This window comes from Triticum dicoccoides, chromosome 3B, assembly GCF_002162155.2.
Source record: "Triticum dicoccoides isolate Atlit2015 ecotype Zavitan chromosome 3B, WEW_v2.0, whole genome shotgun sequence".
Lineage (NCBI taxonomy): Eukaryota > Viridiplantae > Streptophyta > Magnoliopsida > Poales > Poaceae > Triticum > Triticum dicoccoides.
In genome coordinates, this window is record NC_041385.1 from 613,157,528 (window position 1) to 613,176,118 (window position 18,591).

An 18,591-nucleotide genomic window follows, 5' to 3' on the forward strand; every position below is an offset into this window, starting at 1 on the left:
TGCGGGGGTGTTCGGAAAAATATGCGAAAACACACTTGATCCAACGTCTTGGTCCATTAAGGAGGTGATCGCACGTCAAACCAGGCAACCGGACTATATAGCTGTAACACTTTCACTTAGCCATAGGAGTTTAAAGGTGGGGCTACTATGTAGCCCCTGGTACTTCCGCGTGCATCCGGATACGGTGCGTGTACGTACTTGACCGGGAAACCGGTCCTTCGTTTATGCGGAGGAATCCTATAGATTCTGATGAGTCCTTGAGTGGTTGACCAGTCTCTCGTTGTATCATGTCAGTCCGTTTTCGACTTTCTCTACTGAGGTGCTCATCCGGAATAACCAGGGCACAATCGCAGTAGTTCTCCTTTGGCCGCCATAGCCGATAGAACGGAACGTAAGGCAGCAAACCCAGGAGCCGGGCTAACCCAACATTTGACCAAAGACATGATTCGGAGCTGATGCATATAAGGCCAAACTCGCGACGCCGAACACTCCCAAAGGTATTCAGACTTTATAACATATACTGGGGTGAGTAACGCCCTTGACCCTGTATTTCCAGGTACGTGCATTGATTTGTCGTGGCGAAAAGCCTATAACGCCAGTGTCCCTTGTGGGTGTATGGAATACCCCTGGGATGTCAAGCAACAAAAGACAGTAAAGAAGGTTTACATAGGGGCTTAATCTAAAGAGAAACCTTTGAGCGGGGCCCTGCTGCACGTCTGCGCCTTTGTTTTTGTTGTGCCGTATCCTGGAAGGGTGTCGCACGAGTAGTGTCTGTAAAAATGAAAACTCATATAAAAGAGTAAGCGTGCGGGAAGTTGGTTATTCTCAATGGGTATTAGAAATATGAGATATTGGCCTATTGATAAGGCAAGCCGAATTGTGGGCTTTATTATGTGTTGACAGCCCCTAGTACCATTTATGGGGATATATATATATCACCCAGCTCGGGTTTATCCGGGCTGTTGTTGATGGTGGTGCGCCGGACTTGTCTAGCCGTGTATGTGGTCTTAACGACTGATCATGCGTTCTGGTGGGAGAGGCCGCTTAGTGTCCGGCTACAGGAGCTGCCGCATACTGCTCTGTGTTTCCACTAACTGTTATGACGACACATGGACCGGGCATCTTAAGTTTAAGGTAGGCGTAGTTTGGTATTGCGTTAAAGCAAGTGAAGGCCGTTCTTCCGAGTAATGCATGATAACCGCTGCTAAAGGGAGCAATATCGAAGAGTAATTCCTCGCTTCTGAAGTTGTTGGGAGAACCGGATGTCACTTCTAATACGAGGGAGCCCCGGCAGCGGGCCTCAACGCCTCGTATCACTCTGTTAAAGGTGGTGTTACTCTGGATTATTCTGGATGAGTCTATCCCCATCTTGCGGACGGTGTCATGATATATCATATTAAGACTACTGTCGCCGTCCATTAGGACTCGAGTTAGATGGTATCCATCAATTATTGGGTCGAGCGCCAAGGCAGCCGATCTTCCGTGCCGGATACTGGCTGGGTGGTCCCTGTGATCAAAAGTGATCGGGCAGGCCGCCCAGGGGTTGAATTTGGGGGCAACAAACTCCATGTGAGTTGCGTGGACCATGTTTACTGTTTTGACTTCTAGTGGAAATTTTTTCTGTCCCCCAGTGTTCGGCTGGCGAGGCTCATCCTCATCTTCACTTGGTGTTTCCCTTCCCTTGTGTTCGGCGTTTAACTTTCCGGCCTGCTTGAAGACCCAACATTCTCTGTGAGTATGGTTTGCAGGTTTTTCGGGGGTGCCATGAATTTGGCACAATCTATTGAGGACTTTATTCAAGCTGGACGGTCCCTCTTTGCTGCCTTTAAATGGCTTCTTTCTTTGACCGGGTCGAGAGCCCTTGAATCCGGCGTTGACCGTCGTGTTGTCCGGACCTTCTTCGTTGTTTTGACGCTTGTGCTTATTGCGTCGTGGTTTCCCGTTGCCATCTCGAATTTCGGATGTGCCTGGGTCGTTGGTGCCTCTACGTGCTAACCAGCTGTCTTCGCCCGCACAAAAGCGGGTCATAAGGCTTGTTAGGGCTGCCATCGTCATTCGCTTTTCTTGGCCGAGGTGTCTGGCAAGCCACTTGTCCCGGATACTATGCTTGAAGGCCACTAAGGCTGCGGCATCCGAACAATCAACAATTTGATTCTTCTTAGTGAGAAATCTGTTCCAAAGCTTACGGGCTGACTCTGTGGGCTGTTGTAATATATGACTTAAATCGTCTGCCTCTGGAGGTCGGACATAGGTCCCTTGGAAATTTCCCCTGAAAGCATCCTCGAGTTCCTCCCAACTTCCAATTAAGTTTTCAGGGAGGCTTTTCAACCAATGCCGAGCTGGTCCTTTCAACTTGAGGGGAAGGTATTTGATGGCGTGGAGGTCGTCCCCACAAGCCATGTGTATGTGAAGGATAAAATCTTCAATCCAAACCCCAGGGTCTGTCGTTCCATCGTATGCCTCTATGTTCATGGGTTTGAATCCCTGTGGAAATTCGTGATCCAGCACCTCGTCGGTGAAACACAGGGGGTGCACAGCCCCTCTGTACCTGGACATGTTGTGGCATGCTATCGATGATTGTTGTGTCCGGGTTTGATTCCGAACTGGTATTTGATCATTATGATTTTGGTGACCATAATCTTGTGCCGAAACTCGTCCTCTAGATCCGTAAATGGACATGTTCGCACCAGCCTTTTTTCCAAGAGCTCAAGTAGATCGTGGGTTCGCTTGTGTGCGGCACCGGTGGCTGCTCTATCGAGGCCATGAGGTGGTTGGTCCGGTTGATCGGCCATAGTATTCTTTGGTGGAATGGGCTCTAAGGCTTCATTGTCGAATTCGGGCAGTAGCTTGCGCTTTGGGTAGCTCTTTGTGTGGCGATCATCGCCGTATTTTTCTTCAGTGTCTAGCACTTTCTTCCATCTTCGTTTGAGCGTGTCCTGCGTGGCGTTAAGCCTTTGCTTCTGCTTCTTTAAACTCCTCGCCATGGCAATAAGCCTTCCGCGGAGGTTATATTTTTCCAAACGTTTTTCCGGGATGATGAATGCATGATCGACCGGACTCTCATCCTCTCCGGGGGCGGTTTGATGAGTTCGGCCCTCAGGATCGCTGTTATCAGGCGTCTGCTCCAGGCTGTGTTTGACGTGACCTGGCTTATCCTGCTCCATCGCTGGGTCCATATGGTCATTGTTGCCTTTCCAGTCGACCGGAGTGTCAACCTTTCTTGCGTTGTTATCGCCATTTTTACTGTGACTAGACTTAGAGTGGCGCCTGCGTCGTCGTTTTGGCTTTTCTCCGGGGGGGTTTGTGCTCCGTTGTGTCCTTATTCTCATCGTTGTCCTCTTTAGGCGTATCCACCATGTAGACGTCATATGATGAAGTGGCAGTCCAATGCCCTGTTCGCGGTGGTTCCACATTGTACCATGCATCGACATCCATACCGTCGATGTTGTCGGAGTCGAAGTCAAGCATGTCTGTTAGACCGTCGACAGTGGCTACGAAGTGGGTGGTGGGTGGGTCGTGAATTTCTTCATCGCCCATATCCCATTCAGGACGGACAAAGTTCGGCCAAGAGTCTTCTAATAAAGAAAGCGACTTTAGAGAGTTTAGCACGTCGCCTAAGGGCGAGTGCTGAAAAGCGTCCGCGGCGGTGAATTCCATGATTGGTGCCTGATCAGTTACAACGGGCACGGATGCATGCGGTCTGGAACCCGGAGACAAGTCCGGGGGTCCGGTGACACAGATTTCCTTAGGAGTGGAATCTATGTTCGGCTCCAACGCCGATGAGTGTGCGACCTCCGTGGCGTGGTCCATCCACCCGTCCTCGGATGGCACGATCTGCTCTGAATCGAAGTCCGGAGCGGTAGCAGGCGCGATATCCCGAATACTATCCGACGACAGATCTAAGTCATGCACATCGCGATCGTTCGGCGCTCCTGACGTGGGCTTGAGTCCGTCAAACATCAAGTCTCCGCGGATGTTGGCGGTGTAGTTTAGGTTTCCGAACCTGACCTAATGGGCAGGGGCGTAGCTGTCGATCTGCTCCAGGTGGCCAAGCGAGTTGGCTTGCAGTGCGAAGCCGCCGAACACGAGGATCTGTCCGGGGAGAAAAGTCTCACCCTGTACTGTATCATTTTCGATGATTGAAGGAGCCATCAAGCCTTATTGTGACGACACAGAGGAACTCTCAATGAAAGCACCAATGTTGCTGTCAAAACCGGCGGATCTCGGGTAGGGGGTCCCAAACTATGCGTCTAAGGCTAATGGTAACAGGAGACTGGGGACACGATGTTTACCCAGGTTCGGGCCCTCTCGATGGAGGTAATACCCTACTTCCTGCTTGATTGATCTTGATGATATGAGTATTACAAGAGTTGACCTACCACGAGATCGTAGAGGCTAAACCCTAGAAGCTAGCCTATGATTATGATTGTGTTATCCTACGGACTAAACCCTCCGGTTTATATAGACACCGGAGGGGGCTAGGGTTACACAGAGTCGGTTATAGAGAAGGAGATCTATTATCCGGATCCCCGAGCTTGCCTTCCACGCAAAGGAGAGTCCCATCCGGACACGGGACGGACTCTTCAATCTTGTATCTTCGTAGTCCAACAGTCCGGCCAAAGCATATAGTCCGGCTGTCCGGATACCCCCTTATCCAGGACTCCCTCAACCCTCGCGAGGGGCCAAGCCTCGTGGGGTGGACGACAGGAAGCTTCCTCAGGAGCGGCCTCACCAGGCAGGCTCGCGAGGAGGCAGAGAGATCAAGGCAGGTGTACCTCGTGAGGTGCTCGTGACGCAAACCATGACGATCGAGGCCAGGCGGGCGTCGGCCTGCGCAGTGTCTTTGTTTCCTCTTTGGTGCAAAGGGAGCAAGAACAGGCCAAGGCATCAGGCAAAGGCTACCATTTCAGTGCAACGAGACCAAGACCAGCAGAGCGGCAGGATGGAGGTCGCCATGGAGCTCAAGACGACGTCATCGTCACAGTCTTTGGCAGTCGAAGACCAACTTTAGTCAGGATAAGTGTACTAGATGTTCCCCTTCAAAATGGCCGTTGTTGGCGCCCTTCCCGCTCAATATTTGGGAAGAGGGCCAGGGCCTCTATATATAGGGCTAGCCACCACAGATCTGAAAAATCACAGATCGAATCCTTCCCAAGCAAAGCCACACCACACATCCACAAGAACACCCCTCGCGAGGCGGTTCTTCCTTTGTATTGTTCATCATCAGCCCCTGAGGCAATCCACACACCACACACTGGAGTAGGGTATTACACCACAATGGTGGCCTGAACCAGTATAAACTCCGTGTCCCTTATGTTGTTCATCTTGCTAGTCTAGATTCTTAGCGAAGCGTTGCGACGTGGGTTGGTAGAGGAGAGATCTTCACGCGCACCCCAGAGTTCGAACCTTAAGGGTCTGCTGGAACCCAACATCCGACATTTGGCGCGCCAGGTAGGGTTGTGCCGGAATCTTTTCTTCCGTCGTCTTGCATTCCACCGTCTATCACGTCCATGGCTGACGCTCGCCGAGCCCGTGCCAAGCGTCGGGCTGCTCTCGCTGCCCATGTTGCCCAGACAGCTCCCGTCAGTGGGCCTCCCCGTCGCTCCCCGTCGCCAGCCGCCCACGCCGCCATCGGCCCGATAGGGAACGAGCAGCAGGCGTCATCGCTGCATCCCTCGGTGCGGCGGGAAGGCCGCACCGCCATGCCGTCGCTGACTCCAGCAGGCTTGTCGTCGCACGCCCGTCGCGCTCCTGCGGACGTGCACGCGTGTTGCTCCTGGTGAATGAGCTCCTGCACTACCGCCCCGTCGACGACCTCTACGAAGAGTGGAACGCTCGCATCACCGAGCTCGTCAGCGCCGTAGGGGGCTCCCCTGCGCCGTCCGTTTTGCTGCATCGCCCTCCGTCATGCGCGGGCAACGCAGCTCCATAGGCGCCTCCGCTGCCTCCTCCCCAAGAAGGCGCCATGGCCCCAAGGCGCGCGGCCCCTGGGCGAGACCCACCGCGCAGCAAGAAAGGAGCTGCAAGAAAGGAGCTGCCAAGAAGTCCCTCGCCCTCAGCAAGAAAGGAGCTGCCAAGAAGTCCCTCGCCCTCAAGAAGGCGCTCGCATGCTCCCTCCACCAGCGCGCCATGATCGCATTCCTGCTCCAGCACGCCAAGACCCCGCGGTGCTCCTGGCGGCAGCGCGCGGAGACCCCCAGGATCAAGCCCTGCGTCAGCAAAGGCCCCATGTGGCCACCACAGGCTGCCGCGCCTTCACCGCCGAGCTGCGCAGTGTGGCCTGGCCGGGAAAGTTCAAGCTGGATCTGCCTCCTCGCTATGACGGCACCGCCGACCCTGCGGAGTTCCTCCAGCTCTACGAGCTGGGCATCGAAGCAGCCAACAGAGATGAAAACATCATGGTGAATTGGTTCCCCATGGCGCTCAAGGACAGAGCCCGCACCTGGCTCCTGAACCTGCCTCCCAGCACGATCTCCTCTTGGGACGAGATGCGCATCCGCTTCATCGCCAACTTCCAACACACTCGCGACCAGCCCCCGTCCATGAGTGACCTGCACCGCATCAAGCAACAACCAGGAGAGACTCTGCAGAAGTACATCCAGCGCTTCAACAACGCACGACTCAGGATCCCCGGGGTGACTGAGGAGGCCATCATCTCAGCCTTCTGTGATGGCGTTTGAGACATCAAGATGAAGGAGGAGCCAGCAATCCACGAAGATTTGTGCACATCTATGGAACTATTCAACTTGGCGACCAAGTGAGCCAGGGCTGAGGAGGGGCGCCTCTCCCTCCTCGAGCTTCCAGCTGATGATCCTGAAGAGAAGAAAGCCAAGGCCAAGGACGTGAAGCGCAAAGGAGCAGTTGCGCTCGCAGCTGAGCCAGACACCAAGCATGGCAGGGATCAGCCGGAGTCATCCAAGGGCAGCCAGTACTGCGTGTACCATGACCTCCACACCCACAACACCAACGAATGTCAAGAGCTCAGAGTTGTACGAGAAGGACATGTCGGCCGACGCCCCGAACACAGCGATCGTGGCTATGGCCGAGGAGGAGGAAGAGGTGGAGGACGATGGGAAGATCGTGGCCCTCGCCAAGGGTATCGTGACCGGCCTCCAGAGAACCGCTGGCAGGACCAGCCTCGTGATGGGGCTTGGAGGGATCAGCCTCGTGAGGATCGCCCACAAGGCAACGCAGACCTCCCTCCTCTGCCACCGCCACCAAGGAGGAATGAAGACCAACATCAAGACGAGGGGGCTGGGGGCTTCCAGGAGCCGCGTGCTATCTCTTGCATCTTGGGTGGAGCTCAGGCCCCAGCCTCTCAACGCATCTTCAAGTAGTTTGCTCCCGAGGTGAACACAGTCCTCCCTAAGCTCAAGGCCTCGTGGCCTCTCAGGTGGTCCACGTGTGCTATCACGTTCAGCTCAGCGGATCAGCTCAAGTGCGCAGCAACAGCTGGGGTCCTCCCGATGCTCTGTTCCCCAGTCATCAGCAATGTGCAGGTCACCAGGACCCTCATCAATGGTGGCGCAGGGCTCAACATTCTGTCTTTCGAGAAATTCAACAATCTCCAAGTGCCTTACGATCAGCTTCAGCCAACCAAGCCTTTCTCAGGAGTCACTGATGATTCTACCACTCCGATAGGGCAGGTCCGCCTCCTGTCACCTTTGGATATTGCAAAAACCGTCGTACTGAGCTCATCAACTTCGACATCGCCCACATTCGCCTGTCGTACAACGCCATCCTCGGGTATCCAGCCCTGACCAAGTTCATGGCAGTGACTCACCATGGCTACAATGTCCTCAAGATGCCAGGAAGCGGTGGGGTCATCACAGTCCCCTGTGAGGAGAAGGATGTAGTGTGTTCTCTCGAGCATTCCTTCCAGGCCACGTCAATCGAAGACCCAGATCGCAAGAGCGGGAGCCTTCCTGAGTCGGTCCCCAAGAAGAAGAAGACATCACCTGGTCCGAGCCCTCAGGAGGCGGGTACCTCCAGTGGCACGACGCCAGGATCCGCGCCTGTTCAAGGTGCGCCTCCCTCCGTCGTATAGAAAGGCGCGCTTGGCGCCCTCCTCGAGCAAGGCTTGGGGGCTCTCTCCTGGACAGCCACCGACTTTGCCAAGGTCACGAGGGAGGCGCTCGGGCACCACTTGGAGGCGTGCTTCACGGCACATTTCCCTAAGGAAGGTACGAGGCAAGGAAGGTCCAACCAATAGGAGTTCATCACTAAAGTCACTTAGGAGCTACAGCAGTCAAGAGTCATGCGCGGCAGCCACCGCTTACCCACCGCAGCCACCCGTCCAAGCGAGGATGGTGGGCTCCGCGTCTGCATCGACGTGCCAGGGCTCAACCGAGCCACGTCTCAGGAGCGCCTCTGGCCTTCGCGTGTGGTACGTTGCGAGGGTCCGCCTCACGGCTACGTTCGCATGCCTCTCGGCCTGCCGAACGCGGCCGCCACTCATCAGCGCCTGGTGTGGAGCATTCTAGAGGCTCAGGAGGTCAGGCACTATGAGGTCCTGGCAGAGATGGAGATGGTCCTCGAGGAGCCACCTGGTCCCCCAGAGCCTCACGAGGCTCAGGGCCCTGGGGGCTCGTGAGGGTCGGCTTCCTCAGCACGCGTCGACCGCTACCCCAACATTCCTTCGTCTCCAACAGTGTCAGGTGACATCTTTCAAGTTCCATTTCAGCTGGGAGCGCCCCCAGGGCTGCATCATTCCCAGGTCGCGTGGGTCCGTCCCTGCGGCATGTATCTCTTTTGCTCATGTCTTTAGTTTACCTTGCTGGGGCGCCCCTCGGGCTGCATTATCCCCAAGCCGCTCGGGCCTGACCTAGTGGCATGTATCTTTCCCGCATTTTTCTATGTTGTGTGCCTTGCACACTTAACCCGCTATGATTGTCGTCTGTTGCCTACCACGGGCCCCTTTTCTCCTTCATGCTAATCGCTTGCACGTTGAAAGGGGGGCACCTGAGCATCACGACTCATGGGCTCTTACTGGCTCTCCAGCCCTCACCTCCTGGCCTTGTCCACGGCATTGCGACCTGGCACACCAACGACGGCTGAGCTCGCTCGAGGGCTGGGACCTGAGGACGTAGAGCATTGGCATCTAACCAATCTTGCAGGAACATATCACCAACAAAGGCCCAGAGCCAGGCGCAACCCGCCTTGAGGTAGGGCCCCGTGAGTCCCGCGCTGGCTCATGGGTGCCCAGATACACCTCGTCTAGCCCTACCGTGCCGGCCACGTGTTAGGGCGGGGCTGTTCCTGGGGCTCCTCCCGGAGGGGGGACCCCTCCCATGCACCAGTGGAAGCACCATGCTCCGCGCTGGCTGACGACACTGCCGAGGAGCGGCTATGCCCGTACACATACGGAAGCGCTATGCTCTGCGCTGGTGATAAACAACTGAGGGTGGCCCACGGCTGCATCAACCTCTGGGAGCCCAGAGCTTAGTGTCCGGCCCTATTGTAATGCCTCCCCTCAGGAGCTCCGCGCGAGGGGGCTGGACACGAGGGTTGTGTCTGGGCCACGCCTGAGCGCATGCCACCTAGCCAGGTCCCTCAGACCTGGTCGTCGCGCGCCCCTCCCCAAGCGGAGCCAAGGTATGGAGACTGTTTGAGCGTCAAGGGGGACTCCTGAGCATCGCGACTCAGGAGCCTAACTGGTCACGTAGCCCCTCACCCCTTAGTTCCGAAAGGCTAATGGCGGCTGAGGTATGCGAGAGGCCGGGCCCTGCCGACGTAGAACGACAAATCCACTCCTACACCTCCCTTCCCTATTTGTTGTTCGCGCGTCAAGGGGGACTCCTGAGCAGTGCGACTCAGGAGCCTAACTGGTCACGTAGCCCCTCACTCCTTGGTTTCGTCCTGGTTTCCGGTCGGGGCTAACGGCGGCTGAGGTATGCGCGGGGCCGGGCCCTGCCGACGTAGAACACAAGGCAAATAGGAGGGAAAACTGCAAATTCTTGGAAATTCATAAGAAAATATTACAGACCATAGGTTGTTTTTCACAATGCCAAACACAAGTTTAAACGCCTCCATGAGGCATGATGCATGTTGCAGGAATTAAAACAGGATAGAAGCCGCGAAGAGATCACTTTTTGGCAGCGCCGTCGCTTGCGGTGGGGTTGCGCTTGGCAGCTCCACCTCCCGAAGCCGCGGAGCTGACAGCATCTCGCTTGGGCCTGGTGCTGAAGGCGCAGAACTTTGCCAGCAAGGCCTCTGCTCGGCCCTTCACAGCCTCAGCAGCAGCAGTGGCAAACTCGCCGCTCACAGGTTCCAGCAGACTGTCAAGGTCAGCGTTGGGGTCGTGAAGGTAGACGTGGCTGAGGACGCGCGTCAGCGCTGCAGAAGAAAGGACACGCGCTTCAGCCTCGGCCGTGGGGCCGATGCCATCTGCGACATCTTCAAGCGCCTGGACCAAGAAGGGAAGCAGCTTGGCGGGACCGTCCTCCGCGCCGGCTAGCGGCTTTTCTAAGACGCCGTCATAGAGCGTCTTTAGCGTGGTGCGAGCTTTCTTCTCCAGCTTCGCGAAGGCCACCTGATCCTCAACCAAGACCTTCGCCTTGGCGTCCAGCTGAACCCTCTCCGCCTTCAACGCCTGCTCCAGCGTCCCCAACCGGCTGCGATCGGCCGAGAGCTCGGTGTCGCAATCCCTGCCGGCAGCCTCCTGAGCTGTCATCTCCTCCTCCTTCTACTGGTGGCCTCGGACCTCGTTGGCAAGCTCGTCACGCAGGCCTTGCAGCTCATCCTCCAACGCCTTGCAGCATCTTTGGACATTTGTAGCGTCCCCCAAAACTGCATTGCGAGCGGCCTTGTCCTGGGAGGTGGCTTGCTTCTCCTCCTCGAGGGCCGACACAGCCTGGCTCAGTGCCGCTCGGACAGAGGCATCAGAGCGGACCCAGCCAGAGACCAACTCTAGGCGTCCAGCCACCAGGCAAGGGTCGGCGCCTTGGAGATCTTCTCGCAGCTGACCCAACTCGGCAGAAGCATGATCCAAGATGGTGGAAGGAGTCGGAGAGACGACAGCTGGCAGAGTAGGTGGAGAAGACGGCAGCATAATCACAGCATCAGGCGCTAGAGCCTTCAGAGCCTCGGCGGCCTCGATGACAGTGTCAAGAGCGGATGCCTCCGGAGTTGCCAGGGCCACGGGGGTTGGATCCACGCCAGTACGCCCCTCCTGACCTCGCGAGGATGACCAGGCAAGCGAGGCACGAGCCTCGCTGCCTCCTTTTCCCACAGACGGAGGTGCAGCCCCGGCAGGCAAGCTTGCCCCAAGAAGGGCCGCTGAGGCCCCTTTCAATCTTTTCGCCGTAGGCGGTGATGAGGATACAGACCTGGGGTAGGGTCATAGGCCTGACCTATACGCCCTACCCAAGGTCACTACTCTGGAAGATAAAAGGACCAAGACACAACAGGAGAGCCCCGGTTGTACACGTCGAGTGCAATCCACTCGACGGCTACATCACTCGGAGGTCTTCCTCCGTACCGTCACTCGACCATATGGAGTATCACTTGACCATGCCGAAGGCCAGGAGCCACTCAACGCTGTAATGGTCAGGGTTTCACTTCGTAGTCTTTAAGATCATTAATAGCACTTAAGGCCGACGTTACCAGTAATGCCCATACTTTATGTACATTAAGTCCCTTGTAATGGAGGTGGGCGAGGGTGTTGGCGCACTCTATATAAGCCACCCTCCTCCTCTGGCACAAGGGTTCGCACCCCCTGTAATACAACACACATAATCCAATCGACCGCCTCCGGGCACCGAGACGTAGGGTTGTTACTTCCACCAAGAAGGGCCTGAACTCGTAAACCTCGTGTGTACACCTTCATCATAGCTAAGATCTTGCCTCTCCATACCTACCCCCCTTTCCACTGTTAGTCTTAGGACCACGACAGTTGGCGCCCACCGTGGGGCAGGTGTCTTAGCGACTTGCTGGTGAAGTTGCAAGTTTTTCCGATCATCATCGTCATGGTTTCTGACGGCGGATTGGTTGAGGGCCGCGAGATCCGTCTCAGCGCACTCGTGTTCGTCGCCAACGACTCCGCGTGGCTTCAAGAGGCTCCCCTGGACGTTGAGGCGCTCCCCGTCCATGGGGCAACGCACTTCCAAGCATGCGTTCACGGCGTTCTCCTTCGGCAGTCGTCGACTCAGTATCAGTCGACCCCGACGGTGTTTTCACTCCCTGCCGTTCATCGCCGCAAGCGGTTCGGTCGATCGCAGCTTCAGCGGTGGATGAAGCACGTGGTGGCTCGATGTTCGACCACCCATCAAGTCGCGGCAATCGAGCCCGACGAAACTCTCCACGGCCTGTTCAACCTATCGACTGGCTCCACGGAGACCGCATCCGAGTGCGATAGCAGCGACCCTACGGCTGAAGTCGTGATGGTCGACAGACCTCACAGCCCGCCCGGTTTTCGCCGTGAGGGCGCTGGAGACGGGGGCGGATATCCATCGCGCGGCCACGAGGAATACCGACCCGAACCCCTCTCTTCGCAACAGAGGGAAGAACTTCGTCGCCGCAACATGGATGCACTCCACACACCCATCGTTGGAGAAACCTCCGAGGCTCGGGCCTTGGAAGAGGTGCACCTAGCTAACTTGGTTGAACGCACTCGACTGGATAACCTTCAGCGTGCTCTTGACGAGCGCGCTCAGGAGCGGATCCATGAGTCCAGTCGACGACAACTTTTTCCGCCTCCACCCAAGGTATATCGCACTCCGATTCAGAATCTCACAGCTACGGCCTGAATAGGAGAGTCGATCCAACCTTCCCAGTCAGAAGCTGGCAGAGGGTTGATGTAGATCCGGGCGTTGCTCTGGGCTGCAGGAGAGCAAAACACAGCAGTATCTCAGTCGCGGAATAGGATTCACAGAATATCTGTTGTAGCGGACACGGTTCAGTCGTCTCATAGCCCAAAATCGCATCCACGGCGTGAAGGCTGTGGGCAGTATGATCATCCACTCGACCGTGACAATCGTCGTCGAGGACCCACGCCTCCTCCGAGGAGTGCGTCGTATGTGCCTCGGCGGAACGATGACAGGCTCCGTCACAGTGGCGAGCGTAGAGCTTCAGTTGACCCAAGGGAACCAGGCTTCGACGTGAGGTCTATCCTTGTTCAAGGCCTGGTCGACCGGAACAGGGCACACAGAGAAGACCCCGGCAGAGATCGTCCAAGTGGTAGCAGAGTGCATGTTTCCGGTCCCGAGTGTTTTAGCAGGGCCATCAGGGCCGTGGTGATTCCTCCCAACTTCAGGTTGGCGTCCGGGGTCAGTAAGTTCACCAGCGAATCCAAGCCTGAAACCTGGCTTGAAGATTACCGAGTGGCTGTGTAGATCAGAGGCGGAAACGATGAGATAGCGATGAAGCATCTCCCTCTTATGTTGGAAGGGTCGGCCCGAGCGTGGTTGACTCAGTTGACTCCGGGCAGTATACACAGTTGGGAGGAGCTATCTCGAGTGTTCGTAAGAACTTTTGAGGGCACGTGCAAGCGACCAGCAGGGTTGCCCGAGTTGCAGCATTGTGTGCAGAAGCTGAATGAGACTTTGAGGGAATTCATTCAGAGATGGACCACTTTGCATCACACCATTGAGAATGTATCAGAGCATCAAGCTATATACGCTTTCAAGGAAGGCGTCAAATACAGAGAGTTGGTCTTGAAATCCGGTCGGACTGGGGATATGACTCTGACTCAGATGATGGAGATAGCAACCCGGTACGCTAACGGAGAAGAAGAGGATCGACTCCATAGAGGGAAGAGAAAACCAGTCGGCCAAGAGGCCGGTGGAGGTAACTCCAGTCGGAAACAGAAGCGTAAGGCCGAACCAGCGGCACCTGGAGAGATCACGATAGTGAATCAAGGAAAGTTTAAGGGAAAACCTAAGGGCCCTGGCCCCCTAAGAAGCTAAAGGATCAAGCAAGGAATGACATGCTGGATTTGCCATGTCACATCCACACGAAGAAAGATGAAGAAGGTAATCTGATTTACCCGAAGCATACAACTCGACAATGTCGATTCCTGATCCAGCAGTTCTGAGAGAAACAACCCAATGAGAAGGAGAAAGAGTCGGACAAATATGAAGATGAGGAGGAAGACGATGGTTATATCAAAGGAGAAAGAGAAGGAGGAAGTTCTGAAGATTTTTGCTGATGTTGAAAGCAAGAGTCGATTGAAGGTCATCAACAGAGAAGTGAATATGGTCGCTCCTGCGGCGACGACCACCTACATGAGATGGTCTCAACCAGCCATCATGTTCGACCAGTCTGACCATCCAGCTCGTGCGGCTACCCCTGGGAGGCAAGCACTGGTGGTCGACCCCGTGGTTGGGGGCACTCGACTGACCAAAGTACTGATGGACAGTGGCAGTGGTCTGAACATCCTTTACGTTGAAACCTTGAAGGGGATGGGCATTCCGATGTCCAAACTTAGCGAGAGCAACATGAGTTTTCATGGTGTTATCCCTGGAAAGAAAGCCAAATCACTCGGCCAGATCGCCCTTGATGTGGTTTTCGGTGATTCCAAGCATTACCGTAAGGAGAAGTTGACATTTGAGGTTGTGGCTTTCCAGAGTGCCTATCATGCCATCCTGGGTAGGCCAGCCTACGCACGCTTTATGGCTCCACCATGTTATGTGTATCTCAAGCTGAAGATGCCTGGCCCCAAAGGTGTGATCACAGTTACTGGCAATCGGCAGAAGGCAGGGGAATGTTTCCAGAAAGGTTCCAAAATCACTGATGCTCAGATGGTAGCGGTTGAATTGCAAGAGTATCAGAAGAGTGCAGATCCGAGTGATTTGCTCCGAGCCAAGAAGCCTGCTACAGACTCTGCATTTTAGTCAACTGGTGAAATGAAGCCGATCCATATTCACCCGACCGATCCCAATGCTGCACCGACTCCTATTTCAACAACACTCAACAGCAAATAGGAAGAAGCGCTCATCTAGTTCCTCCGTGAGAACTAGGACATCTTCGCATGGAAACCCTCTGAGATGCCAGGTGTACCCAGGGGACTGGCTGAGCACCGTTTGAGTGTCTACCCGAAGGTGAAACCCGTCAAAGAGCACCTTCGGCGGTTCGCCGTGCAGAAGAGAAAAGCAATTGGCGAAGAAGTGGCTCGGCTGTTGGCAGCAGAGTTCATCCATGAAATCTACCACTCCGAGTGGCTAGCCAATGTAGTCATGGTCCCCAAAAAGGATGATTCACTTCGTATGTGCATTGATTTCAAGCATATCAATCAGGCCAGCCCGAAAGATCACTTCCCTCTCCCTCGCATCGATCAGATTGTTGAATCGACTACAGGGTGCGAGCGCTTGTCTTTCTTAGATGCATATTTCGGATATCATCAGATCCGACTGTATGGTCCCGATGAAATAAAAACAGCCTTCATCACCCCATTCGGGTGCTTTTGCTATGTCACCATGCCTTTTGGTTTGAAAAATGCCGGAGCCACATTCATGAGAATGATTCAGAAGTGCCTGCTCACTCAAATCAGTCGGAATGTGGAAGCATACATGGATGACATTGTGGTCAAGTCTCGCAAAGGTTCCGACCTATTGACTAACCTTGCAGAAACCTTTGCCAACCTGAGGAGGTACGATATCAAGCTTAATCCGTCAAAGTGCACATTCGGAGTTCCAGGAGGAAAGTTACTCGGTTTTCTCGTTTCCGAATGAGGGATCGACGCCAATCCAGAAAAAGTTGATACAATCCTATGAATGAAACGCCCCGTGCGAGTGCATGACGTTCAGAAGTTGAATGGTTGTTTGGCCGCCCTGAGTCGATTCATTTCTCGTCTCGGTGAAAAGGCCTTGCCTCTTTACCGACTGATGAAGAAGTCTGTTAAGTTTGAGTGGACTGAGGAAGCTGATGCAGTGTTTGTAGAGCTCAAAACCCTGCTTTCCACCCAGCCGGTGCTCGCTGCGCCAATCAACAAAGAGCCTTTACTGCTTTACATTGCAGCCACTGGACAAGTTGTTAGTACAGTACTCACGGTCGAGCGAGAAGAAGAAGGAAAAGCTTACAAGGTTCAACGCCCAGTCTATTATCTCTCCGAAGGTCTGACTCCATCCAAGCAACGATATCCACATTATCAGAAGCTTGTCTATGGAATATACATGACCATGAAGAAGGTTGCGCAATATTTCTCTGACCACTCCATTACAGTCGTCAGCGACGCGCCACTATCTGAAATTTTGAATAACAGAGATGCAACTGGTCGAGTGGCAAAATGGGCGATTGAACTCCTTCCATTGGATATCAAGTTCGAGGCAAAGAAAGCGATCAAGTCCCAAGCAATCGCATATTTCCTTGCCGAGTTGATTGAGCAGCAATTGCCGACTCAAGTTCACTCGGAGCATTGGACTATGTTCTTTGATGGCTCCAAGATGCAAATGGTTCAGGTGCGGGGGTAGTATTGGTATCCCCCCGTGGAGACAAGCTTATTTATGTTCTCCAGATTCATTTTGATTCCTCCAATAATGAAGCCAAATACGAAGCACTTTTATACGGGTTGCGTATGGCCATTTCACTCGGCGTCCATCGCCTTATGGTCTACGGCGACTCAGATTTGGTGGTTAATCAGGTGATGAAGGAATGGGATGTCAGGAGCCCAACCATGACTGGTTACTGCAATGCAGTAAGAAAGCTGGATAAGAAGTTTGAAGGTTTGGAGCTTCACCATATACCCCAACTAAAAAATCAAGCTGCAAATGAGTTGGCAAAGATAGGATCAAAGAGAGAGGCCATTCCCTGAAATGTGTTTTTGGAATATATTCATTCACCTTCAGTTCAGGAAGATCCTTTCACCAAAGAACCAACACAGCCCAAGAGTGCCACAGATCCAACTTAAGTCGAAATCCCAGCCGTGGTCAACTTAGTCATGGAGGTTTTGGTCATCACTCCCAACTGGACAGTGCCATACATTGCATACATTCTTAGGAAAGAACTCCCAGAGGATGAAGAAGAGGCTCACAGATCGTTCGACGGTTTAAAGCCTTTACTGTGATAAAAGGTCAGTTGTTCAGAGAAAGTGTAACTGGGGTCTGCCAGAAGAGCATCATGCCAAAAGAAGGCCGATTGATCCTCAATGATATTCACTCGAGGACCTGTGGTCACCATGCGTCCTCTCGGACCATCGTGGCCAAAGCATACCGAGCCGGGTTTTACCGGCCACATGCCAACGAGATGGCAAAAGAAATAGTGGACAAGTGTGAAGGCTGTCAGTTTTACTCCAACATGTCCCATAAATCTGCATCAGCTCAAAAAACCATTCCACTCTCCTGGCCTTTCACTGTTTGGGGATTGGACATGGTTGGACCCCTGAGAACCGGAAGGAGTGGGTTTACCCATGTGCTAATAACAGTCGACAAGTTCACCAAGTGGATTGAAGCCAAGCCCATTAAAAACCTTGAAGCAAGTACTGTTGTGAGTTTCATCAGAGAATTGATATTTAGATATGGCGTACCGCACAACATCATCACTGATAAAGGATCGAACTTCAACTCTGATGAATTCAGAGCCTTTTGTGCTTCCCAAGGCACGAGGGTAGATTACGCTTCAGTCGCCCATCCTCAGTCGAATGGGCAGGCTGAGAGAGCGATTTGATTGATTCTCAAAGGACTAAAGCCCCGATTGATGCGTGACCTCAAGCACGCGGCAGGAGCCTGGGTCGAGGAGCTCCCATCAGTGCTTTCTGGACTGAGGACAACTCCCAATCGGTCGACTGGACGGACTCCATTCTTTTTATTCTATGGTTCCAAAGCCGTTTTGCCGAGCGATTTTCTCCATAACGCTCCTCGAGTCGAACTCTTCTCAGAATAGGAAGCAGAGCAAGCTCGACAAGATGCAGTCGACCTCCTGGAGGAAGAAAGAGAGATGGCCTTGATCCAGTCGACCATTTATCAACAAGACTTGCGTCGATTCCACGCTGGGAATGTAAGGGGTCGAGCATTCCAGGAAGGGGACTTCGTTCTCCGAGTAGACCAGCAGAAGCCACATAAGCTCGCCCCCGCTTGGGAAGGACCTTTTGTCGTCACCAAGGTGCTCCACAACGGAGCATGTCGTCTCTTCAACGTCGAGCACAACAAAGATGAACCACGCGCTTGGAATGCAGAACTGCTCCACCCTTTTTACTCTTAAGTATTTAGACTGACGAGATGTACTAAGAAGTACCTCTTAGTTTGATTATCAAAAGACATAATTTTGCAGTCTTCCGAATGATTGTTGTTTATTTCTTTTGTATAAGTCTGCCTTTCACTCGGCGGCTTAGCTGCGAATCTGTTTCGCCTAAGATGAAGTGATAAAAATCCTACCGAGTGGTGAGTCTGCCTCTCACTCGGGGGCTTAGCTGTGAATCTGTTTTGCCTAAGATGAAGTGATAAAAATCCTACCGAGTGGTGAGTCTGTCTCCCACTTGGAGGCTTAGCTGCAGTCCAGTACTTGCCTAAGTGATAAAAATCCTACCGAGTGGTGAGTCTACCTCTCACTCGGAGGCTTAGCTACAGTCTAGTACTCGCCTAAGTGATGAAAATCCTACCGAGTGGTGAGTTTGCCTCTCTCTCGGAGGCTTAGCTGCAGTCCAGTACTCGCCTAAGTGAT